Below are 27,649 nucleotides of genomic sequence, written 5' to 3'. Positions count from 1 at the left end.
AATATATGCACAAATATATCATATAATTGAGCAGACAGGTTACAGTTACAGATATGGGGGGGGTCTTACTAAATTATGATTAGCCAAAAAGATTTTGTATGACAGGACAGAGTAAAAATACAAATAAACCAAGCAGAAAAGAGTATGCCAATTCATATCGTGAGTACCAACAAGTCACTGAATTATTTTCTAAAAAGGAAGGGTATATGCAGAAAATAGTATGTAAATTCAGTGGCTGGAAGATGAGGCAAGAGAAATAACATGTCTAATATATTATCTACTACAACATATAAATTTGATCCAATTCTTCAGTTTCATTATTATAATGTCTAATAATATTAACATTTTACATACTTTCTTATTAATGTACTCAAATTTTGTTTTTACATTCTGAACTAAAATTTTAAAATTTTGCACTAGTTTTACATAACTGCTTAATAAAATCTCCTATTGAGGGCCAGGGGTTTAGCTCAGTGGTTCTGGCGCCTGCCTCACAAGTGCAAGGTCCCGAGTTCAATCCCCGGTACCAAAAAAAAAAAAATCTCCTATTGATAAACATAAAAGTTCCAAACATTGATGAGAATGAGAAGCAACAGGCATGGTGCCACATTCCTGTAATCTCAGCACTGGAAGTTTGAGTCTAGTCTGGGCAATTTAGTCACTTAGCAACTTAGCAAGACCCTGTCTCAAAATAAAGAGGAGGGGAGTCCTAGCACCCGGAAAGAAGCTCCCCCGCCACCATCCCAAGCTCCTAGGGCAGAGAAGGTGAGCTGGTCCCAGAACCCAGAAGGAAGCTCCCGTGCCACCATCCCAAGCTCCGAGGGCAGAGAAGCTGAGCCTGTCCCAGCACCAGGAAGGAAGCTCCCCTGCCACCATCCCAAGCTCCTAGGGCAGAGGTGAGCCGAACAGGCGCCAGAAGCAACCTCACCCCCACTGTGGAAATGAGAAGACAGGTAAACAAGCCTCAAAAACAGACTTCTGCATCACCTACAGCAACCCCAAAGGGAAATGAGATGGAACAATCTGATACTCAACCACCTGGACTCTCTGAATTGGCAACAAAAAAGGATCTGGGAAAAATGAAATCAGAAATAATTACTCAGATAACAGCAAAGATTTTGCTCATGGTACAAGACATGATTAGTAAATCTAGAGAGGACACAGATTAAAAAAATAGAGGATCTGAGGAACATGATGGAATCCCAACATAGGAAACAAATGGAATCCATAAAACAGATGCAAACAGATTTCTAGGAGATTAAAAACTCCATCGAAAGTCTGCACAGCAGAATGAACCAATGTGAGGATAGAATTTCAGATACAGAAAAAAAGATTGCAATTAGTGACCAGGAAAAGAAAAATTGCTTTAAAATTGTAAGGAACACGAGAAATCAATCCAGCAGCTGCTAGACGATGCAAAGAAGAATAACATAAGACTGATTGGAGTCAATGAAGAAAGAGAGTGCAGATGACATAAAAAAACTGTTCACAGAAGTGATGGCAGAAAACTTCCCAAGGAGGGGAAAAGAACTTGACATACAGATAAGTGAGGCATATAGGACTCCAGCTAGCCTTGATCAAAAAAAATCTACACATAGGCATATAATAGTTAGGATTCCAGAAATCCAACAGAAGAATAAAATTCTACAAGCAGTGAGAGAAAAGAAACAAATCACATACAAAGGAAAGCCCATCAGAATCACAGCAGACTTCTCAACACAAACCATCAAGGCAAGAAGAGCTTGGAGTGACATATTCCAAGCCCTAAAGGAAAACAGCCTCCAACCCAGACTGATGTACCCTGCAAAACTATCTTTCAAAATTGATGGAGAAATCAGATACTTTCATGATAAAGAGCACCTCAGGAACTTCATGAATATCAAACCGGCACTCCAAAATATTTTAGACAATACCCTAGGAAAAGTCAATGAGGATCACAACACCACCCCAGGAAACCCAGCAGAATGAATCCACTGGGCGTGACAAATTAAACGCAAAGGGGGAGAATCCAACAAAAAGAAAAAGTCATGACAAGGCTTTTAAAACTTTTAACTTCATCTCCCCAATGAGTGTATAATCCAATCTTGTTATTGTACTGATTAGTATTTTTCTGCTTCTAGAGTTGCACACCTTTTCTTGTGCTGTACTGGCTATTTATCATCTTCTTATGTCTATTTTCTAGACTTGCACACCTTTTCTTGTGCTGTACTATTTATCATCTTCTTATGTCTACTTTTTAATTGGGTTGTCTATTAATGAACTCTAAGAATTCTTTATATATTCTGCTCATAGGTTATATGTATTGTAAATATGGTCTGTTTAAGGACTACTTTTCATTTTAATGATGTCATTTAAAGTTCTAAATTTTGATGGAATCTCATTTATCATTTTTTTTCTTTTATACATCATGTCTTTTGTATACTAGGTAGTTCTTGCCTACCCTGAACTCATAAACATTTTCCCTTATAATTTCTTCTTAAAGTTTTATACTTTTAGGCTTTCATATTTAGGTTCACAGATCCCTTCAAGTTATTTTCATGTATGGAAATAAAGGGTTGAGGTTAATTTTTTATATATGGATACCAGGTGTTCTTAGTGCCATTTGCTGAAAACACTATCTCTTCCTCAGCTCTTGAGTTTATATTCTATAAAATGCTAATGTTAAATAATCTTTCAAAACTCAGTGGACCATATATGTGTGGTTCTATTTCTAGACTCTGTTTTATTCAAATGATCTATATGTCTTTGCTTACACTAACACTGTCTTGATTACTGTAGCTTTAGAAGTCTTAAAATTAGGTACTAAATGTCTTCCAACATTGTTGTTGTTTTTTTAAACTTTTCTAGGTCCTTTGTACTCCTACATAACTTTTAAATTTGAATATCCAATTCTTAATTTATAGCAAGTATACACAGACCTGAATTTTTATATATACCTTGTGTTTTCTAATCCTGCTAAATTCAAATACAAGTTCTTGGGGGGACTCCTCGAGATTTTTTACTATTTTCTCTGTAGATGATCATTTCATCTACATTTAAAGATTTTACTTCTACCTTGCCAATCCCATCCTAATTGTGTCATTTTATTGCCAGACTATTTTGGTGGGGCTTAGGTTTCAAAGTTTAATGGACAGATAAAGAGTAACCATATCTGCCCTCATTCCCCACCTTAAGGAGAAAGCATTGTATCTTCTTCATTCATATAAGGCATTCTCGCTGGAAGTATGGAGTACATGTCTTTAATCTGTTGAGAAGGTTCTATTCTACTTCTAGTCTCCTGATAGCTTTTACCATGAACAGCTGTAGAATTTAGCCCAATACTTTTTCTCCAACTAGTGACAGGATCATGTGGCTTTTTCCTTTCCTTTGTTAAAATGATGACTTTTGGGGGTGGATCTTCCAATGCTGAACCAACACTGCCATCCCTACAACAAAACCACTTTCTACATTCTGCCAGATCTGACTTCTAATAGTTTGTTTTGTTAAACAAATTTCTATGTTCATACATTTTTCTTCTATTATCTTTACCCAGTTTTAGGATTAGCACGATGTTGAGTTTCTAAAATGAGGAGAGAAGTGTTCCTTTTTTCTGCTTTAATTGTTTGATATATTTTATCAGTTAAAATGTTTATGAGCCTACTGTTGTTGTCATATAGGTAGGTTTTCAAGCTAGGAATATACTTTAATAGGTGCTATTCAAATTTTATATTTCCTCCAGAGTTAGTTTCATTAATTTGTCTTCCAAGGTACTTCTTAGAAGTTGTCAAATCTATTTCAAAACAGATTTTTGAAATATGCTTTCAATATCTTTTTAAAGTCTGTAAAATCTGTGGTAATGTCTCCTAAATCTTGATATTGTAATTTTAAAAATGTATAACTGATATTGTGTAATAGGAAGAAAAGGTCTAAAGGAGCAGGGGAAGTAGGAGGGGTAGGGGAAAGGAAAAAAGGGAAAAGAAAAAATATGAGAAAAGGAAAAAAATGGAAACAAAGTCTTTGCAAATAGGGAAGGGTGGAGGGGGTGAAGGGAGGGCAAGGGAAGGGGGAAAAACAAAGAACCAAGATACTCATGTAATGGTACAAGATCCCAATGATGTATGTAAATGTATTTTATACTGAAAATGTACTTACAATAAACTTAATGGGGAAAATAATTTAAAAAAATAATAAAGAGGAGGGGATGTAGCTCAGTGCAAAGGCCTTGGGTTCAATTCCTAGTCCAAAAAAAAAAAGAATGTAAAGCAACAGGAATTCCTAAACATCCCTGGTAGGAGTATAAATTGATATAAAAACATTAGGGGCCAGGGATTTAGCTCAGTGGTTCCACTGCTTGTTTCGCAAGCGCAAGGTCCGGAGTTCAATCCCTGGTACCCCTCCCCCCATAAAAAACCAAAACCAAACAAACATTAGAAATCATTTAGCATTATCTAGTTAAATTAAAAATGCACTGTATTAATTTCCTGTAACTGTTGTGACATATTACTACAAATTTTGTGACTTAAAACAACAGGTGTTTGGGCCAGGGATTTAGCTCAGTGGCTTCGCCACCTGCCTCGCAACCACAAGGTCCCGAGTTCGATCCCTGGTACCCCCCCTAAAAAAAACAACAGATGTTTATTCTTGTTCAGTTCTGGAGCCCAGAAATCCAAAATTAATGTCCTGGGTCTGAAATCTAGGTGCTGGCAGGGCTCTGCTCCCCCCAGAGGCTCTAGGAGAAAATCCACCTCTTGCCTCTTGCAGTGGCTGGTGGCTGCCAGCCTTCCTGAGCTGCCTGCACTTCAATCTCTGCCTCTCTGATCCTATGGCTACCTTCCCTTCTCTGTGTCATCTCGCTCTGCCTCTCTCTTGTAAGAGCACCTATGATTACATGTGGAGGCCACCACATCTCCAAAGGCTCTTTCTGCATACAAGGTAACATTTATAGGTCCAAGGATTAGGATCTATTTTTGGGTGTGTTTGTTTGTTTGTCCTGGAAATTGAACCCAGGGCCTTCACACTAAACTACTTTTACTTTTTCACTGAACTACTTTACTTTTACTTTTACTTTTTTGTTTTGAGACATTGTCTCAGTAAATTGTACAGGCTGGGCTCAAACTTGCAATTTCCTCCCGCTGCCTTCTAGAATGCTGGGATTTCAGGGGAGCACCACCAAGCCAAGCTACTATAGAAACTCTTACCTGTGTACAGCAGATGACAAGTACAAAAATATTCATAGCAGGGCTAGGGATTTGCTCAGTGGTTCTGTGGCCTGCCTCACATGCGCAAGGTTCTGAGTTCAATCCCCAGTACCAAAAAAAAGAAAATAACTAGGTATAGCTACATACATCAACATGGAAGAATCATATATGTGAAGCCAACAAATATATATATATGGCATACTATAGCTATATTATAACACCTTAAAACACATAAAACCAAGCCCTATATTGTTTTGGGTTGTGTGCATAATTTGATAAAACAATAAGGAAAAGGAAAGAAAGAAAATTCGGGAGAGTGGTTTCTCATGTGGGGAGAGGGTTAGATTCCAGAGCACACCAAGGATTTTAAAGATACTGGTGAGGGCCTAGGGATGTAGCTCAATGCTAAAGTGCTAACCTATCATGCATGATGACATGAATTTGATCCCCAACACCATGAAAAAGAAAGATATTGATGAAGTTCTATTTCTTAATTGGGTGGTACAATCACAGAAAAACAAAAATTTGAAAAAAACATTTTCCAAAAGGGATACAGTTATGTCTTATATCTAAATGTCCCATAGATAGATAGGTATACCCAAGATATATGCCATTTTATATATATATATATATATATATACACACATATACACACACACATACACATATATACACTCATACCATATATATGCATAAGCTATTTATATACACCTTTTTTAGTTTTTTAGGCTTTATAATATTTTTATTGGCACAGTATATGTTTGGAATACATAACTGTTTGCATTATATTTCTTCTGAGGGACTGGTATATTGGTATACATACACATATAAATATATATACAGTATATATATTATCTTGATTGTTTTTGATCCCCTTCCCTCTTCCTCCTTTCCTCCCCCTCATCCCTTTCCCCATCTCCAAAAAGCCTACCTCCCTGTTTCCTATATCTCTCCTTTATTTTATTCTTTATATTTTGAGCTTCTCATATAAGAGACATCATATGATATATATATATATATATATATATATATATATATATATATATATATATTTTTTTTTTTTTTTTTGGTACCGGGAATCCAACTCCAGACCTTACACTTGTGAAGCAGGCAGTGGAACCACTGAGCTAAATCCCCGGCCCGACACCGTATGATACTAACTTTCTGGATCTGACTTACTTCCCTTAACATTATGGTTTCAAGATTCATCCATTTTCCTACAAATGATTAGAATTCATCTTTTTCTATGGCTGAATAACTCCACTGTGCATATTTAGTACATTTTCTTTATCCATTTGTCTACTGATGGACATCTAGGCTGTTTCCACAGTTCAGCTACTATATACACCCAGTGAAAACTATTGTGATCTCTACTGGCTATTCTAGTCCTGAAAAGCAGACCAAGATCACTATTCTCAGTGCTGACAAGCACCTAGGGTTTCTCTAGAGATGTAGCTCTATCATTGCATAATGAGAATATTCCCAATACAAGGTGTGATAAGCCCAAGTGCTTCACACTTTTAGCAACAGCATAGGCTGATGCACAAGCTAAGCTGTAATCAGCTCTGCCTCTGGAAGAAGCCACTGGTTGTCAGGGGGAAACTAAAGCCTAGAACAGAGAGGCAGCAAGGAGAGACTGGCTCCAAGGAGACATCTGGCAAGGCCTAGAGATATTTTTGGTTATCACGGTACAGAGGTGCTCTTAGCATCTACTGGGTAGAGGCCAGTGATGCTGCTTAACATCCTACAATGCACAGGACTGTCCCTAAACAAAGAATCATCCAGCCCAAAATATCAACAGTGCCAAAGTGGAAAATCCCAGCTTTTCATGACCACTTGATGAAGTCCATGCAATAATGCCATCTGACACTAAGGATGACAATGCAGTCTCTCACAAGAGGTATACAGAAAGTTCCAGTTTGCAAAATGTGTCAGTCCTCAGAATCATGCCAGGCCAGAGTCTAGTCATATGCTGGACAGGAAGGTAAGTTGTACAGATAATTATTAGGTACCACAAGGATTCTGATAGACTGTGAGCTCTTTAAGGGTGAGGTCTTAGATTTAGTCATCATCTGCTCTAGTCTCACCTTTTTTTTTTTGGTACCAGGGATCGAACTCAGGACCTTGTGCTTGTGAAGCAGGTGGCAGAACCACTGAGCTAAATCCCCAGCCCCTATTCATCATCTGCTCTAAAAGCTCAATAAGTTTTGAATTGTTTCTCCTGAAATAAGGCCCAGTGCACAGCACCTGGCATGTGGCAAGCACTCGATAACATTAGCTAACATTATTTTTTCTAAATCTTACTAAAAATTATTTCGAACTCTGTCAATATACTTTTAATTTTTCTATTTTGTTCATGAATGTATGACAAGCACCAGAAAACCATATAATGCGTTTTCTGCCAATATTCAATAAATGCTGAATGAGTAAATGACTAAAAATGCTACTCAGTGCACTTACCTTTCCCCTCAAACAAGACAAAACAAGAGAAAGCCACAGACACGATGTGGCACCACTTCCAAACAAGCTCCTAGACCAGCACTTCTCTCTGGGCCCTGACCTCTGCCTCTTCTTCCTCACTCAGGCTGTCGGCTTCTGACCTGAATAAGTGAGCCAAAATCAGTATCATCCACAGTTTGATTACCAGAGCAGAGATATTAATTCTACACATGTTGCTTGTAACTGTTCATCCGTGTTAGGTAAGAATATAAATATGTACACAGTGACTCCTCAATAAACGGCACGGATGACCATGGCTGACCACTAAGGACCTCTAAGAAACATAAGAAATGCTGCTGCTTTTATGCTACTGGATCTTGCCCTTCTCATCAATTCCTGCTCACACCTGCTTCTGATTAATTAAAACTGCCTGGAAACCTCGTCTATCACTTCTCTGGTTATTTCTTCCAAATAAAAAGACTCCACTTTAGAATTCAATCCATCTGTCTCCTTCAGTCTGCAAAGAACAAATGTTCACAAAAACTAACCAACTAGCTAAAATTAAATGTACCTTTCTAGCTAAGACTTAAAATGTTGTTGGGGGCAGGAAGCAAGGAGTCAAAGGATAAACCATTAAAGAAACATACTGTGTTTCTTAGATATTCAACTCCCATCTCTGCAGAACTGGGAAAGATCCCCAAACTCCACTGATGAAACTGACACATGTCAAACACTGCTCACCCACAATAACATGGGTATGAGCCCCAAAGGTTTGTTTTTTCATTTTTCCTCTCCTTTGGACACCACAAAGCTTATATTGGCTCATAACCTATGGCTTCACTTTGCAGAATCGATTCATTTCCAAACTAGTAGTTCTGTCCCATGATCAGAAAAAGTTTTTTTCCAGTTTTTATGGCCTTTATCTGGAGCCTATAATTTCACATTTCTAAAAGTGTTGTCAATTATTAAAGTAAAATACATGAAGCTCTTCTTCTTAATGCTTAGTCTTACCTCTGAGTTATAAAGTAATGGAAATAATACAGGATGAAAAAACAAAAATATTCTGTAACACTGAAAAAGAACTAGTACATTATGGATTTCAAGCAAGAAGTTTCTTCTATGAAATGATTAAATTTTTGTCAAAGCCACATGTGACAAGTTATACCACATTATATCTATGTTCTGAAATGTTGCAAAATACCTAAAGTTCCATTTCTTTTTCCAGTATGATTTGTCACCAAAAGTGTCATCACTCTTAGGAAATTTAAAAATATTTTTCTTCATTTTCTCAATTTTTATTTTTTATTAGTATATGCTTACAGTATATAAAGATCACATTCCTTGTGGGGACTTGGTACCTGTACATAACACATCTCAATTCTTTTCTATCTCCTTCCCCTCTTCTCCCACCCTCTCCCTCCATCTCTTGATCCCTTTCTTGTTTGCAAAAGATCTATTTCCTTTTTTTCTATTATCTCTCTTTTATTTTGCTCCTTATATTTTGGATTTCTCATATAATAGGAACCAAGCAATATTTAAGCTTGTGTGTCTGATTTATTTCACTTAACATTATGGTTTCAAGGTGCATTCATTTTCCTACAGATGACTCAAATGTGTCCTTCTTGATGGCAGAGTAGTACGCCACAGTGTATAAATATCCCATTTTCTTTATTCATTCTTCTGTCGATGGATAAGTAAGCTGCTTCCAAGATTTAGCTATTGTGAATTATGTTGCTATAAACACAGGTATGCATCTATCACTGTAATACGATATCTTTAACACTTTGGGGAAGATACCTAAAATAAGGGAATAGCTGGATCAAATGGAATTTTATTTTTAGTTTTTTGAGGACTCTCCACACTGATTTTCATAGTGGTTGTACTAGTTTACATTCCCACCAACAATGTAGAAGGGCTTTTTTCCCTGCATCCTGTCAGCATTTGTTATTATTTCATTTCTTGATGACAGCCATTCTTTCTGAAGATGGGATCTCACTGTTGTTTTAATTTGCCTTTCTCTAATGGCCAAAGATGTTGAACATTTATTCATGTATTTATTGACCATTTGTACTACTTGCCCTTTTTTTTTTTTTTGGTACCGGGGATCAAACTTGGGTCCTTGCGCTTGCACAGAACTTGCCCATTTTTTACTGTGTCTTTTATTTGGGAGGGGGCCTAATTTTTTCCATACAGTGTATTTTAGAGAATAGTCCTCTGTTTAAGGCCTTGCCGGAAAGTCTTTTTTTTCTTCCCATTCTGTACATTGTAGCTTCAATCAGTTGGTTGAGGAAACTTTAAAAATTTTAACTCCAACCATTTCCAACTCATAATGTCATTAAAGAAAAAAACCACCACAGAAATATCCTTAATTGTCTTGTTCTAGTGAAAGAACTAAAGCTGCAAACCAAAAAATCTGCAGAGGTGGTATAACGGGTCCTGTGGTTTCTAGAACAGCCTGGGAGAGAGCTAAGCATAAGAACATGGCCTGGTAAACGGCCACAGTAGTGGGAACTTAACAAGCCATCGATACCTCTGTTCAAAATACAAATTCCAGGGCCGGGGATTTAGCTCAGTGGTTCTGCCACCTGCCTCACAAGCACAAGGTCCCGAGTTTGATCCCCGGCACCAAAAAAAAAAAAAATACAAATTCCAAACTAGCTTAATCAGGAAAAGACACACAATACTAATAGAAGCAAATGAGAAAATAACAGCAGATCCCTGGACTCTCTGGAGTTTTTCCTATCACATATAGAATTTCTGGACTAAGAAAAAAAATCAGAAATATGAAACAATATAAAAATAATAAATGACTGTAATTACAGTCTCTAAAAATAAACCCAACTAAACAAGCAAAACCTTAATAATATAGGAAACAGCTGGGTAGCTAGCACCCGCCTGCAATCCCAGGACTCAAGAGGCTGAGGCAGGAGGATCACTTGAGTTTGAGGACAGCCCGGGCTACAGAGTGAGTGAGTTTATCGCTTCTCTGCCTTTTGTCCAAGATCAAGTGCAGAGTGAGTGAGTTCAAGGTCAACCGAAACTATACGGCAAGACCCTGTCTCAAAAAAAAAAAAAAAAAAGGTTGAGGTGTAGCTCAGTGGTAGAGGAGTTCCCTAGCATGTGCAAGGTTGTGAGAAGAGGAAAAAAAGGAGGAGAAGGTGGAGCAGGAGGAAGAGGAAAAGGAAGAGGAGGAGGAGGAGAAAAAAGGCAGTCTCTACACTTAAAAGTCCACATTCTGAATCATACCACCCATATTTTCCACACATGCCTGGTAAGAATCACCTCAGTTGCAAAGACATCAATACTCTCCCACACCCTCCACCAGAGGTCCTAGGAATTTATGTTTAAAAGACATCCCAAGGCTGGGCCTGGTGGCACATGCCTATAATCCCAGCACTTGAGAAGCTGAGGCAGGAGGATCACCACAAGTTTGAGGCTGGCCTGGAGTACATAGTGAGTTCAATGCCAGCTGGAACTACATAGCAAAACCTTCCCTCAAAAAAAAATAAATTAATTAAATTTAAATAAAATAAAAGACATCCCAATAATTCTTCCAATGTACAACGGGAAACCCTGCTCACCTTCTACTGCCACCCAAACTTTTTATTATAAGTCTATTAATGCATATCAATAGCCCCTCATTGCTAGGATGAGCTGTTTAAATGACATATAGCACATTCTCAAAAAAAAAAAAAAAAAAATCCAAACAGCAGGGGTCCGGGGATTTAGCTCAGTGGTTCTGCCACCTCCCTGACAAGCAGAAGATCCTGAGTTTGATCCCTGGTACCAAAAAAAAAAAAAAAAAAAAAAATCCAGACATATTGTACATTCTCAAAGAGAGAAGAAACCAAGGCAATCTACTAGTTCAAATTACTATTTGGTTTCCAGAGAAAGAAACAAGTACTTATTTCATAACAGGAAGGGAGAGATACAGTCTTTTGTATATGTGTGTGGTATTTGGTTTTGAACCCAAGACCTTTGCATTGAGCTACATCCTTAGCCTTTTTCTTTTTTTTTTTTTTTTTTGGTACCGGGGATCAAACTTGGGTCCTTGCGCTTGCGAGGCAGGCGGCAGAACCACTAAGCTAAATCCCCGGCCCTACCCTTTTTATTTTTTATTTTGAGACAGGGTCTTGCTAAGTTGCCCAGTCTGGCCTTGAACTTGCAATCCTTCTGCCTCAGCCTCCTGGGTAGCTAGGATTACAAACATGCATCAGCAGAAGCAGCTGAGAAAGCTTTTAGTGTTGAGCCTGCCATTGTTTCTAAACCTGTAGTCGCCACAGTTGCTATAAGAGTCTTGTTTTCACTGATCATGAACCCAGAGGTGGGACAAGAAGTGGAGCAATGTGTGCAGTGACTGCCCTACTTGGTTGCTCTCATTTGTTAAAGTAAGAGAAAAAAGACAGAATTTTATATTCATAAATACAAGCTTTCCTAGCAGAAACAGAACTTTCGTAGTAGAAACATGCTATCAATTCTTTGTGTTAGTATTTCATATATCTATATATAGAGGAGATGATGGTGCCCAAGGCCAACTGGAGAAAGCATGTCCTCCTAAAGCACTCAGATTCAAGTATTTCTTAACACCTCTGCATACCAGCTGGGTGTGGTGGCGCATGCCTACAATTCCAGCACTTGAGAGGCTGAGGCAGGAGGATTGCTGTGAATTCGAGGCCAGCCTGGGTTACATAGTGAGTTCAAAGCCAGCCTGAACTATGTACATAGCAAGACCCTGTCTCAAATAAACAAACCTCTACATACCAAACAAAACAGATCTGTGGGTTGAATTTGGCATTTTGACTACAGTTTGCAAGCCCTATGAGCCCTGATTTTTCAAATTCTTTTTCCATAAGTATGTAAGTTTACTACACAAAACATTTATTTAAATATTTCAGAGGAAAGGTTGGGGATATAGTTCAGTGGTAGAGTATTTGCCTAGCATGTGTGAGACCCTGGGTTCAATCTCTGGCACAACCAAAAAAAAAAAGTTATCAAGCCCGGGGATTTAGCTCAGTGGTTCTGGCGCCTGCCTCGCAAGCACAAGGTCCCGAGTTCGATCCTCAGTACCAAAAAAAAAAGTTATCAAACATATACAACAATATATATTTCAGAGAAAGGGGAGTAATGTTGAACAAAAAATCTCTGATGATAAATGAGGTGGCATCTGTCAATTTGGTTCTTTGAAAAATGAGACTATAGGATTGGGAATAACCTACTGACTAAAATACAAAGCCAGGTAAACTTATGGATTTACTTGCATTGCAATTACCTAACACTAACCATTAATATGCATATATCACATGTTGGACCCCTTGTGGACAGAACTTTTCTTCATCACAACAGAGCTGAGAGATACGTCACTCTGTCTGTGGCTTCCTAAAGCAGTGCTGCTCAGGGCAGAAGAGAGGGGCTCTCCTTGACAGGTGGTAAGAAGTGCTGACTTAGAACATAAGGACAATATGTTGGCCCAAGCTGTGTTTGCTCTCGTGCCAATTCCTTGCCAGATGAACTATAAACACATTCCATTTATACGGATCCTGTGTAACGAGACTATACACAGAATTCTGTGCTTAAGCTCTTTCAGACTGTCACCTCCTGGGCTCTACTAGTGTCCTTGTCCCAGGCTTGGGCAGAAATACTAGTTTTCTTCTTGCTTTGACAGAGCATGGAGACGACAGACCGTGAAATGGTGGGACACAGTGAACTTTTAGAGTTGAATATTTTTAAGACCAACAATTCTAATAGCAAGTGGAACTCGTATTTTAATTTTTATTTAATCAAAGCATTATAGCGCCTGCCTGGTGAGTGCAAGGTCCTGAGTTCAATCCCCAGTTCAATAAATAAATAAATAAATCGCTATAGCACAGAGAAAAGTTATGATTGCTTTGATATTAAGAAAGGAATTAGGGGCCGGGGATTTAGCTCAGTAGTTCTGCCGCCTGCCTCACAAGCGCAAGGACCCGAGTTTGATCCCCCGTACCAAAAAAAACAAAAAACAGAAAAAAAAAAGAAAGGAATTAGATTAACACAAGAGTTGTTCTACCAGAGGGTGCATTAGTTAGGAGGACCTGTACTTTACCTGAGTGACTCTAGCATCTTTCTATCTGTGTGAACTACTAACAGCAGTGTTAATTTTATGGCTAAAAGAAGTCAGTCTCATCAATTAGACTTTAGTACACCTTTGAGATGCGTTTCTGATGCTTGTAACACTAAAACATTGTGTAGAGCATGGTTTATTTTTACATTAAAATCTGCACATATGTTTTATACACAATCGTACTATATAATGTATATATAGTGGGTATTTATATATGTAAGAGTGAGACTAAAGGAGCAGATTCAAAATCTTAACAGTGGAGGAATTCTGGTTAATTTTTTTTTTTGGTACCGGGGATTGAACTCGGGTCCTTGAGCTTGTGCAGCAGGTGGTGAAACCACTGAGCTAAATCCCCAGCCCTCTGGTTAATTTTTAAATCTTCTTTCTTCAACTATTTTGCAAATGGGTACAATAAACACAAATTGCCTATGAATGGACAAGGAGGAAAATACTATTATGGGAAAACACTTATGATACTAGTTGAATAAAGAAGGCTATGAAACAAAAATGAAGTATTTTTTACTACTTCTTTTAAAATTATACTGAGAGAGGGCCGGGGATTTAGCTCAGTGGTTTCATCACCTGCCTCGCAAGCTAAGGACCCGAGTTCGATCCCCAGTAGCAAAAAAAAAAAAAAAAAAAATTATACTGAGAGGAAAAAAAATTATACAGAGAGAAGCCTAGAAATACTGCAAAATTAACATCTAAAAACTTGTTGTATGATATTTCCATGTTAAGTTATTTTCCAGTGAAGAGTCTAACTGGCAAAGGTAAACCATGCTTTAGGGTAAGAATTCAGATGAAAACATGTAGTTTTGCTCTCTCTGTAAGTATGTGAATCTCACCTTATCCATGCTGAGAACAGATGGCAAGGGAAACTGGCCCAGAATGCAGCTATGGCTGCCCAAATATGGTGGTCAGAAAGAAATATGTTATTTTTAATTTTAACCTTTTCCTAGAAACAGTGCCTAGAGTGTTATGGAGTAAAAAAGGATGAGCAGGTGTAGGAGGACTTTATTTCTGGCAAGGGCTGAGGGCAAGAAAGAAAAGTGAATTTGATTGAAGAAACCTGCTTAGTTCTAGAAAAACAAAGTAGGCTCGGAATACCTTGAATAATTTTGTTTCTGAAATTTTTTGGAGGCTATTGATAATAAGAATACAGTACTTATTATTTTGGTATCAAATATATTTTGGAACTCAAAGCCCAAAATAAACATGTTATTCATAGAATATGCCCAAGTAAAGGTGATCATTTCTGGAGAGATAGCATGTTATTAGAAAAATATAATTTTATATAATTTCTCCTGCTTTGGTTTCACTGATTTTCAGTGCAGCACTGTCATGTTCTCATAAGCATCTAAGCAGGCTAATACAAAGCCCGGGGTTTGCTTCTGAGAGGTTTAAAGCACCTTGTAGTGGACTAATGGTCAACTTCTAATACCCAGCTGAACTGAATCATAGCCTGGGAGTGGAGGATCCACCTGAAGATTGTTTCCAATAGCTGGAAAAAGAGAACTAGAGGGGAAAGATCTTGGCCTGTTGATTGTTCCAGGAGCTTGCTACGGATGCTTTTCCTGATGCAAAATTGGCTGTTCTCATCAGAGGAGGAGCTCGGGGCCTTGCTGTCACTGGAAATAGCAACTATTTTCATCAGGGGAGCTCTGATCTTCACTGTGAGCATCACTTCCTTGCTCCAATGTGGATCCCTTAGCTGGGTGGCACAAATCCTTCATCTCACTGGTGTAGGTTTTCTGGCTTCCACCACCGGCCTTTGGGCCTTCCAGGTGCAGATCCTCAATATGGACAAGCATGAGACATTGCTGTGGGCTCTAGGCCACTGGCTGGACTCGAGGGGGACATTGCTTTGGACTCTAAGCCTTTAGGTGGATCTGTATGGGACACTGCTAGGATCTAGGCTCTCAGCTGAATCCTTGGGGCTTCTAGTGTGTGGTTAATCTCTTGCTCTCCTTTGCATTTGACTTTTTGGGTAATTATCATAAAATAATCTTAGAAATTATGTAACCTGTGTTTAATGTATTCCCTTGCCAAATCCTGCTGACTACAACACACCTATATTGTTTTTCTTTATCAAAGAAGTGTGCTAACTATGCTGCCCATGAAGTCAATGAAGTAAACAGGGCATTCCCAATATCCAGATATATTTTTACTTAATAAACTTTATGCTTTGGTATTCTTAGATGAATTCATTGTTCTTTACATCTTTACAGTGGCCCTCAAATGTATAAGACTTTACTTCATCATAAGGAAAATAATCCAATTAAAAAGTGTAAGGCTACCAGACACGCCCTCAGTTTTCATTCTCCACATCCAGCCTTCCCTGATTTATGCTTCCAATCTTGTTTTATTTGGTTTGGTTTGGTTTTGCAGTGCTGGGGACTGAACCCTGGGCCTCACTCATGCTAGGCCAGCACTCTACCAGAGCTACACCCCAGTCAGCTCCAATACCTTTGACGGTCACATGTCACACCACCCTTTGCTCTCCTGGTCTTCTAGTGAGAGGGCTGGGTCAACTCTTCTGGCTAACAAGTCTAGCTCAGTGAATCAGAACCAAATTCTAAGTTCCTCCATCTACATTAAAGGCCTACTAGTCTCACTGGCTACCTCATTTCATACTCTAAGGAGGGAGCCATCAGTCAGGTTTGAATGAGAGCTTATTTTCTACATCTTTCAGATGCAAGAAAAATCTGCAAGATCTGTACCTAGCTTTCTGTGCAGGTGCATCAAATAGACAGCCCTTGCACACCCTTCCCGGCTTGCTTTATTAGTTACAAAGAATTCAAATCTCTTGCTTCCAAAGTAATGGACGTTTGCTGTAAGAAGACAGGTTTCTGTGCATGAATGGGCCAGGGCTCATCAGGTCAGAAGTGGTGGTTTGAAAGCATGACACTATCACTTCTGACCAAACAGGCTGGTGGGGTAAGTTCAGTGTCTGCTGGGACACAGATAAGGAAGCATGGCTGGTCTTCTTTCTGCTATCTCAGAATATGGTTCCCAACAGCAGGAAAATCTTCCCTAGGCAGCCAATTTAAATAATCTTTTAATAGTAGAAAACCAGACCAGTGGGTCAGGAAAAAGGACTATTTAACCAGGTACCCCCCACAAAAACAACTCCATAGATTTCTAGTTCTGTTTGTAAACTATTCATGGTGGCTGGAGAGATTAAAAACTAAATCTCATGTTTTAATAAAATAGAAATTTCTAGGCAAGAAGTAAAAAGTAAAAGGTTTTAATTTAGTGTTTGGTTGCAGACAACCTACAATATGGGAAAAAACTTTTAGCAGCTGTACCTCAGACAAAGGACTACTATCTAGAATATATAAAGAATTGAAAAAAATCAGACCCCCGAAATTCAAAGACCCAATTCAAAAATGGGCACCTGAAATGAACAGACATTTCTCAGACAAAGAAGTAAAAGCAGCAAACAAATATATGAAAAAATGTTCAACATCACTGGTCATTCGAGAGATGCAGATGAAAACAACACTGAGATTCCACCTCACCCCAGAAAGCATGGCTGCTATCAAGAAATCAACAAATTGGCGCCGGCCTCGCAAGCGCAAGGTCCTGAGTTCGATCCCCTGCCCGAAAAAAGAAAAAAAAAAAAAGTGAACCTTAATTATTGGCCGGGGATTTAGCTCAGTGGTTCCGGCGCCTACCTCGCAAGCGCAAGGTCCCAAGTTCGATCCCTGGTACCAAAAAAAAAAAAACAGAGAGAGAAATCAACAAATAACAAATGCTGGGGGTTGTAGGGAGAAAGGAACCCTTCTCCATCGTTGGTGGGAGTGCAGACTGGTGCAATCACTATGGAAACCAGTGTGGAGATACCTCAAAGAACTAGGGCTGGAGGTCCCATTTGACCCAGCTATTCCCCTGCTGGGTATCTTCCCAAAAGAATCAAAAGAGGGGCCAGGGATTTGGCTTAGTGGTTCTGCCGCTTGCCTCGCAAGCGCAAAGACCCGAGTTCAATCCCTGGTACCAAAAAAAAAAAAAGAATTAAAAGAATCACACCACAGTGATATATGTGCACCCACATTCATAGCGGCACAGTTTGTAATAGCTAAAGCTTGGAAGCAGCCCAAGTGCCCATCAACTGGAAACTGGATAAAGAAAATGTGTTTTCTTTATAAAATGGAGTACTACTCAGCCATAAAGAATGAAAAACTAGTCATTTATAGCTAAATGGATGCATATCGAGGCCATACTCTTAAGTGAAATAAATAGGACACACGTGTAAATACCGAATAGTTTCTCTAGTGTGAGAAACTGATAGTGTAAACAAGGGTTAAAATGATTAAAATGAATAACTGATAATTTGAAATAGGAAAAAAGGTCCAAAGATGAAGGAGTGAAGGGAGGGGAAAAGGAAAGGAAAAGAGGGAAAGGAAAAACAATGAGAAAAGAAAAAAAAAATGGAAATGAAATCTATGAAAATAGGGAAGGGTGGAGGGGGTGAAGGGGGCACAGGTAATGGGGAAAAAAATAAGAACCAAGATATATCATGTACAAGTACAAACACCCAATGATAAATGTAAACAAATTGTATACCTAAAATGTACCAATAAAAGAACTAAAAAAAAAAAGCTATAGATAAAAGTATGGGAGATCATAATACTGCTTAGTGTGTGTAAGAGGCAAAAATTCTATTCCACAGTATATCACTCATTAATCTTTCTGTTCCTCAGTTTCCTTGTCTTTAAAACAAAGACAGAATGACCCATGCCTGGCCACCTCTCAGAAATGCAAAATAGGGTACATACATGTCTAACCTGCCTGTTCACTTTCATATTTTGGCAATTTCATTCAATTTAACAAGTATTAGGCAAATTATCACATCGTGTGTCATGATAAAGCTGAGGAGCACATGCAGTTATGGGGAAATCAAGAACTTTTGGCATTAAAAAGTTTTTCTTTTAATTTTAGAGAATCCCAATCCCTTAAAATACATCAGGATATGTGGCATAGTTTCAATACAACCAAGAAGCAGAAAAATCATGAGTAAGCCTAAGATATCTATTTAGTTTGGGTCACTTTAGGTACCTTAAAAACAAAAACATGAAGCCTTAGCGAATGCTATAATCTCAGCACACTGAGAGGCAGGAGGATCATCAAGCTCACATCCAGCCTAGGCAACCTAGCTACTTAGGAAACTCTGTCTCAAAATAAAAAATGAAAAAGGGGATTTAGCTCAATGTGAAGGCTCTGGGTTCAATTCCCAGTGCTGCAAAAAAAAAAAAAAAATTTAGAAGAAGTTTGTAACATGTTTTGGGGGTAAATTTTAGTGAAATTGCCAAGGATATTATGTTTGTTCTAAGAAAGTATACAAGGAGTGATCAAAGAAATAGTAAATGTTTAATTTTTTAAAATTTAGTAAAAGACACATTTCCATTAACCCCACTCAAAATATTACCCCTTGCTTAGAATATCCTTATCCATTGTTCTTTTCTTTTTCTGGTATCGGGGATCAAACTCAGGACCTTGCGCTTGCCAGGCAGGCACATCGCCACTAAGCTAAATCCCCGGCCCTTATCCACTGTTCTTGTCACTTTCTAAAGCAGTTCTGGAAGTTCTCTTTTGTGAGTATCTTTAGCTGTGCTTTTTGATTACCTTGACATCCTGAATTAATTCAAAACATTTACATTTCATGGTCATTTTTACTTTGGGGAAGAGCCAGAAGTTGCATGATATCCAGTGAATAAGGTGGCTAAGAGCATACTGTAATGTCTTGTTTTATTTTTATTAGTACATGTTTGCAGTACATAATGTTTACATTTCTTATGTGGCATTGGTACATATATATAACACATCCTGATTCCTTTTTTCATCCTCTTTCCCTCCCCTCCTTTCCTCCTTCCTCTCTTTTGATCCCCTTACCACTTGAGAAAATCTATCTCCCTATTTACTATTATTTATCTTTATATTTTGGGGTTCTCACATGAGAGAAACCATGTGATATTTAAGCTTATGTGTAGTACTTATTTCACTTAACATTAGGGTCTCGAGGTGCACCTATTTTCCTACAAATGACTGAAGTTTACCCTTCTTTGTGGCAGAGTAGTACTCCATTGTGTATAAAAACCCATTTTCCTTACCCATTCATCTGTTGATGGATATATAGGCTGCTTCCAAGATTTAGCTATTGTGAATTGTGCTGCTATGAACATGTATTACTATAATATGATGTCTTTAACTCTTTTGGGAAGGAGACACCTAGAAACAATAATTGGATTGATTAGAATTTCTATTTTTAGTTTTTTGAGGAATCTCCACTGTGATTTCTATTACACCGTAATGTTTTTATGAGCCTGCCTTTCCAATGGATGGCACTCAGCAGCAGCACTCACTGTTTTTTCTTGCACCTTGTAAAGATACTCAGGAAAGGGGACTTCCAGAACTGCTTCAGAAAGTAACATGAATGATGGGATAAGTGTGTTTAAAGCAAGGCAGCATAGTGGCAATTTGTCTTCTACTATAATAAATTTTCTGAATTAAAACTCACACCATATTTTTGGCCTGCAATTGTAGATATGATATATATCTATATATAGATATATAGATATATATCTGCAATGTATATATACATATGTATCACTATCTATATCTGTATCTCTCTATATAATATGCACTCAATGGTGAGGTAACATTCAAGTTAAACTTTTACTTAAATCTTTCTACTGTTTACTTACAAACATGTAAGACAGAATAACGAAGAGAAGCTCTGAAGAGCAGATGAGAGTAAACAGAGCTGTCAGAAATGTGAGTGGCCAAACTCATCTCTCCTCCATTACTACGACGTAGGCTTACAAAACTGTCAAAACAAAGTTTTTTCAGTGCTGTGGATTGAACCTGGGGCCAGGTATACACTAAGCAAGCACTATCTCACTAAGCTACATCCCCAGCCTTTAAAAAGAAAAAGTTACTTTAAGACAGGGTCTTACAAAGTTGCCCGGGCTGGCTTTGAACTTGCAACCCTCCTGCCTCAGCCTCCAAAGTAGCTAGGATTATAGGTGTGAGCCACCAACCTGGCTCAATTTACTTTAAATACTACATATTTCAAATTATACATTTTGGATTGTGCCATGAAATTTCAACAAGATGGATTATCATCTAAGAAAGGTAGGGAAACACACACACACACTTTAAGAGAAACTGACATCTTGGAATCAAACACTAAGCTTCAAAAATGGGAGGTTACAGGTGTAGTTCAGTGGTGGGGCACTTGCCTAGCACATGTGAGGCTGCATCGCAAAAAATAAAATGAAAACAATCAAAAATATTTTGATGGTTCCTTGCTAGAAAAATAAACTACTATTATTCTCTGTTATGCAAGAGCACAATTAATGAATAAGACTGTTACGTAATCAATGACAGCGTGAAGAAGCTAGAAAGCCACACTCGCCTTCTGTCTGAGCTGTGAGGCTGCCTGTCTTATTCTATTTGCTGCAGACAATCTTTTTCTGTTTTTATTTCTTTAAGAACCTTGAGATTTCTTTAGCTAAGAGTATTGCTTTTCCTTATTATGATTTTAAATCCTTAAGTGTGATCTAAAAGCTTTGTGAATCTCATAGTGAATTCTTCAAAAACAGTTTTTCAGAGGAGAAAACATTGTGTCTCATTTATGATGCCAAATCGGTTCTATCATCAGACTGTTTACTTGCCGTTTCAAATGAATGCAACTTCACTTCTCTTTTGGAGGTGAAGAGCCTGGACCACACAGTGAAAAAGCACGTAAAGCATTGACTAAGACCTACATCTTTTATATACATGAGAACATAACATTTATAAGAGGACTGTGCTGTTTGAATATTTATTTTCAGTTTGAAGGTTTATTTTTAGATATATTTGGTTGTGAGTGAATTAAATTTAAAAAATAAGAAAGTGACCAGCTATCTAACCCTCCAGGAAACTAGAGGTTTCTCAAAAAAGGCTTCATGTCCATTTTCTAATATTTCAAATCCTAGAGAGAAACTAGCTGCAACCATTCAGGCCTAAATACAAGGAGAAGGGCTGGGGATTTAGCACAATGGTTCTGGCACCTGCCTCACAAGCGCAAGGTCCGGAGTTCAATCCCCCGTACCAAAAAAATAAATAAATACAAGGAGAAGTTGGCTTTAAAGCCATGAAAACATTAGCTTCACATGGGCTCCCATCCTGGATATAAATACACTTTCAAGGTATGAAAAAAGAAGACCAAATGGAAGGGAACAACAAGCCAAGGGCACAACCAAACAATATATAGGGAGCTGAGCTTCATTCAGGTTGTCTATAATAGAATGCATAAAAACTTGTAGAGATTTAGCCATAAAATAACATTTAGTTATGTTTAAAGAAAATTCTTTTCTCCAGTTATGCCTTGCAAAAATAAGAAACAAATAACTTAAAAAAAAAAAACTATCAGTTTGAGACTGGTGTAGTGGTGTGTGCCTATAGTTTCTGCTACTCAGGAGGCTGAAGCACAAAGGTCTCTGGAGCTCAGAAGTTCAGGGCCACCCTGGGCAACACGTCAAGACCTGGTCTCTTAAAAAACAAAAACAATCAATCAATTTGAGTGTTAAACACACATAGCATAATTTAAATTGGTTCTCAGAAGCTCACTGGTAGAAACTGATCCATGACTTGTGATGGGACCTTGTCTACAATGATGAAAACTTCAGAATTTCTACAAGACAATCAATGCCAAAAGGCTAGAAGCATCATTGGTTTCATGTTAGCAAACATTCGTGATGACAACTAAGTCCGTGGCTGAGCACAGACAAATCAGAATGACAACCCCATGGAAATGAGCCAAGGAAGTTCATGTGGACCAGACCTGGCTGGACAGCACTCGACGGGCAGCCCAGCCATCCAGCCAGCGGTCCCAGGTTAGACCCACACTGGACCACCTGGCACATTACCTTGTTGGCTCTGCAGTCCGAAGGAGGAGTACAAGGCCCCAGCACAATCAAGGGGAACTAAGAGAATGGTGGGGATCCTTTCTAGGCACCTTTCTAAATTAACAGATATTTCTCCAGATCTGTACAATTTCCCTACCTTCCTAACATGCTCCTGGGAAAAATAGCTGCGAAATTATTAGCATACTTACAGTCTATTCCATTTTATCACCTCTCTCATAGAACAAATCACACCATTAAAAAATACCACCTTCTTATTTGTCTTTCATATTTTCCACAATATGGTTCTTCTTTAGGTTTCAACTGGTAAAGAGTGATAAACTGGGTTAACAAACTACAACCAGATCCTTTCATTGCCCAGGGCAAAGAATCAAAATTAATTCTAAACTTGAACTTGGAAAACTTAGGCTAAAGCAAGCTTTATTTCCTGTCCCTGTAGCATCCATCTGTGTAATAATGATATTACAGAAATGTAACTCTTTAAATGTCAACAGTAATTTTACTCTCATCAGCCAGAATTTGACAAAATGGAATGATAGTGTATTTTTGTATACACTGGTCTAAAATTTTTCACTGTGGCTCTTTTTTTTTTTTTGGTACCAGAGATCAAACTCGGGTCCTTGAGCTTGCGCAGCAGGCGGCAAAACCACTGAGCTAAATCCCGGGCCTATCACTGTGGGTCTTAAGAGAGTAAGAGGAGAAAACTTGGGTATGTTATTTAGAGAATTCTGCTATTAAAACCAGGGAACAACTCTGTCTGTACTGGAGATTTAATCCAGGGTCTTTGCACTGAGCTACATCACCAGCCAATTTTTTTTTTTTTTTTTTGAGACAGTCTCACTAAGCTCAAGGTGGGCTCAAACTTGTGATCCTCCTGCCTCAGACTCTCAGGGACTACAGGTGTGTGCAACCACACCCAGACTAGATCTAAAATTATTTTGGGTCATCACTACAAAACTAGATTATCAACCGTGCTGAATGGCTGGATATTTCAAATCCTAGTACAAATATGTACATCAAAAATTTGAAGAGCTAGGCATGGTGGTGCACGTCAGTAATCCCAGCACTCGTCAGTAATCCCAGCACTGTCAGTAATCCCAGCACTCGGGAGGCTGAGGATTGAGGTGATTCTTGAGCTCAAGGCCAGCCTGGGCTACATAGTGAGTTCAGGGCCAGCCTGAACTAGAGGGAGACCCTGCCTCAACAAAACAAAACAAAACAAAACAACAACAAATTGAACCTTGTAAAAATAAATATTTGGCTCAAGACAAAATGAGCTGCCTTCCAGATCAAATATTTACCCTATATTTAAATAAGCATAAGACGAAGTGTTTGCCAAATGAGATTTTTAAAAAATTAAAAACGTATTTCAAGTTCATTATATGGATAAAGATTTATCTAATCACATTATCAGGTATCACAGATGTGGTGGTATCAAGCAAAAAAGTAATCCCTTCAGGTTTCTTAAAATACACTTTTTAATTTGCCAAAATGAAATATGGTAAGTAACAGGGATCTTATTTCTAAGGATACCTGAATTATAGACAGAATTTTTAAAGGAGGTGACATTTAGGGAAAGTTACTTGGATCATCGTTGATCTTTCTTTATCCATAAATGGGGAGTGGCAATCTCATGACCTTGAGTAGTAGGGAAAGTATGTCCCTCATCCCTATAAGCACCACAATAAGTTCCACAGTAAGTCTGAGAGTACGTATTTATTCTGTCAAAGGTAAGCTCAGCTACAGTTTGACTTGATTAAAAAATCAGGACAAGGCTATTCTAATTCCAAAGAATATTAAAGGGTTTCTAACACTAAAAAAGGGGCATTGCACATGGCATGAAGGTGCATCAAAATAGGAATAAACACTAAACGTTATAAGCACATGCTTTCCAAAAGCTGAATGACAAGAAAACTGTCAAGGATAAGAGTTTAAGGCAAGCCTGAGTAACTTAGAGATACCCTGTCCAAAAAAACCAAAAAAACCAAAAGAAAACAAACTATATACTTAACAATATTGGAAGTTTTGGGAAAATTCCCCCCAAATAATGCTACTGGTGAGTGGAATGGGCAAGACACAAAACAAACATATAATGATCTCAGTTTCTTAAAATATGTCTGTGTGGCCTGGCATGGTGGTGCACACCTGCAATCCCAGCACTCTGGGAGGTTGAGGCAGGAGAATCATAAATTCAAGCTTGGCCTGGCAACTTAGCAATTTAGTGAAACTCGGTCTCAAACAGAAACATGAAAAAAAGGGCTAGGGATGTAGCTAAGGATGAAAGCCCTGGGTCTAATTCCCAGTACCTCCCCCCAAATGTCAGTATGTAAGTTCACGTGCATAGAAAAATCTCTGGAGGGAAATATATGAAAATATGAACTCTCTCATCTGGGTTGGGGTGGTATAAGTGACTTTAGTTTCTTCCTTATACTTTTTCACATCTTCCAAATGTTCTAAAATTCTAACATCTTAACTGTTAAGCATTTTGCAATGTTTTACATAAATTATGATTGATAGCATTATTATCCTAATCAGTAAACAGATTATGCTAAACCCTGTATTTTTAATGGCAGTCCAGTTCTCAAGTCACTCTAAGTTAATAAAAGATGATAAAGTAAGTTCAATGAAAATCTGGGACTGTTAAAAAAACCAAAAGAGTGTGCAAGTTCACTACTTAGCCATAAACAACTATGTTAAACATTTATTCAAATTCATTAAGGGTATTGGGGAGATTTTGTTTTTGAGACAGGGTTTTGCTATGTATCCTAGGCTGGCCATAAACTTGATACCATACTTTTTTTTTTTTTGGTACCAGGGCTAGAACTCTGGACCTTGCACTTGCAAAGCAGGCAGCGGCACCACGGAGCTAAATCTCCAGCCCCGTCATAAACTTGATTCTCCTGCCTCAGTCTCCTGAGTGCTAGGACTGCAGGCATCCAGCATAACATCATTAAGAATTTTAGATTCAGGATGAAAGTAAGGTGTCTCAATGAATCCAATTTAATCCAGCTGTTTCCAGAAAACTTTCAGGAATTTATCATTCTCCATGCCAAATTCATTATGCTATGCAAAATCAAAAGCTCTAACCTTGTATTACCTACCCACATTCCAACATTAAGAATAATATTATAGGCTGGGGATTTAGCTCAGTGGTTTCACTGCCTGCTGCGCAAGCCCAAGGACCCAAGTTCGATCCCCGGTACCAAAAAAAAAAAAGAATAATATTATAGCTGTTGGGATATGTTCTCTCTTATCTAAATTTAAAGGTGTAACTACAGTTAAAACCCCTAAAGTCCACCCAGTGTGTGGCTCATAACTGTTATAACTAGTTATCAAAATACTTAAACTTGTGATGTCATAGGCGCTTCATTTATTAGACTGTCTGAGCAATGGTGAGCATAAACAATATTTCAAGATCTGTTCAACAATATAAAAATATCTATGATTTCTATTGGTCAGAAAGTCTCAAGTTTGCCAGTACTACTAAGGTTTGTTGACTCCAATCATATTTTAAAGAAATGTTGAATTTCATCTAGAGGTATTTTTCCCATCCAAGTTCAAAGACCCTATGAATTCTATTCAGGATAAGAAGCCTTGAGGAAAAAGAATTTTTATTATTATAAGTTTATTTAAAAAATTCCTGCAAAGTTCTCCAATTTTATTTTTACCTTTTCACCCATTTTGCCCCTTTCTAGGTTAAATAAACTAGTAGCTGTTTTACAGCTTCCCCATAGCTGAATGATTTGGAAAGAACTAGTATCAAGAAATAAAGAGGGAAATTCTATTATGTACTACTGTTTTAATACAAATGTGTTGACACAGATTCTTCTCTAATGTTTTTAATTATTTCATTTCAATAGTAAGAAAAGCAGGCCGGGGATTTAGCTCAGGGCTTCTGGCGCCTGCTTCGCAAGCACAAGGTCCTGAGTTTGATTCCTGGTACCAAAAAAAAATAGTAAGAAAAGCAAAACTCAAAGAAGATAAGAGGTTCTGATTTTCTACTCTGTCCAGTAAATACTTACATCTATTACTGTATATTGGACTTTGTTCCTTTGAAGTCAGTAATACAAATTACTGAGCACAAAGTAAACACAGTAAATACAGAAAAGATCCTTTATAAACACAAGTTGAATGTTAATATTTTGCTGGTATAAAATCACTACCTGAAAGACTCATCTGTACTTATTAGCATTACTAACCATACAATTTGCATAAAATAGTTCACAAATTATGCATCTCTTTATTATTAATCTAAAATTGCTAAAGCTGGGGATTTAGCTAAGTGGTGGGTTTGTGGTTTTTTTTTTGGTACCGGGGAGCGAACTCTGGACCTTGTGCTTTCGAGGCAGGTGGCAGAACCACTGAGCTAAATCCCCGGCCCATAGCTCAGTGGTTTTGCCGCCTGCTGCGCAAGCACAGGGACCGGAGTTCAATCCCCGATACCAAAATAAATAAATAAAATAATAAAATTGGTACACACTGTGCTCTGATCTAGTAATTCAGCCAACTGCAGGTTTAAGTAGAAACACTAGCAATTCAAATGCATGCATTCCAAAATATCCTATCATGGAATGTTAATTATTCTACAAATATGCACTTTCTAAACTCTAATATTCAACATTATTGGGAGAGGAATCACACAGCACTATTAAAATACCTTTTCATTCTAACTCCATCAATAGTAAGTGGCTGCAGAAACATGTACCTTAATAAACACTACAAATTTATAATTTACCAACCTTCAAACAGATAATGCTCTAAACACAAAATCATTTAACTTCTTATAAATTGGTATTATCTGGATGTACCTCAAGACCATGTTAAGTAAAATAAATCAGACATACAAGTTTAAATATATGGTTTCTTTTATAGGAGAAACCCAAAATATAAATAAAAATAAAATAAAAGATAGATAATAGGAAGTAGGGGTATCTTTTTCAATTGGGAAGGGGAACAAGAGTTGGAGGAAGAAAGGAGGGATGGGAGGGGAAGGGGACAAAAAAATAATTAGGCTGGCCATGGTGGCG

General features: G+C 38.0%; 1 protein-coding gene across 8 annotated transcripts in view; it reads right to left on the bottom strand.

Moving 5' to 3' along the window:
- Positions 1 to 27,649, bottom strand: part of Hectd4 (HECT domain E3 ubiquitin protein ligase 4) — a 180,542-nt gene that overhangs the window by 140,303 nt on the left and 12,590 nt on the right. Inside the window, exon 2 of one of the 8 annotated variants that reach the window (XM_087198226.1) lies at positions 7,638 to 7,777. The exons of the other annotated variants lie outside the window; for them this stretch is intronic. The gene's annotated coding sequence lies outside the window, so the exon portion shown is untranslated. The remainder of the gene's footprint in view (positions 1 to 7,637; positions 7,778 to 27,649) is intronic. 8 annotated transcript variants of the gene reach the window in all.

The sequence above is a fragment of the Heterocephalus glaber genome, unplaced genomic scaffold (genome assembly GCF_053883595.1).
Source record: "Heterocephalus glaber isolate CG9 unplaced genomic scaffold, H.glaber_assembly_v1.0 deba00001687, whole genome shotgun sequence".
In the NCBI taxonomy this organism is placed as follows: Eukaryota; Metazoa; Chordata; class Mammalia; order Rodentia; family Bathyergidae; genus Heterocephalus; species Heterocephalus glaber.
The sequence above is the reverse complement of the archived record's forward strand: the minus strand, read 5'-3'. Positions and strand labels throughout refer to the sequence as shown.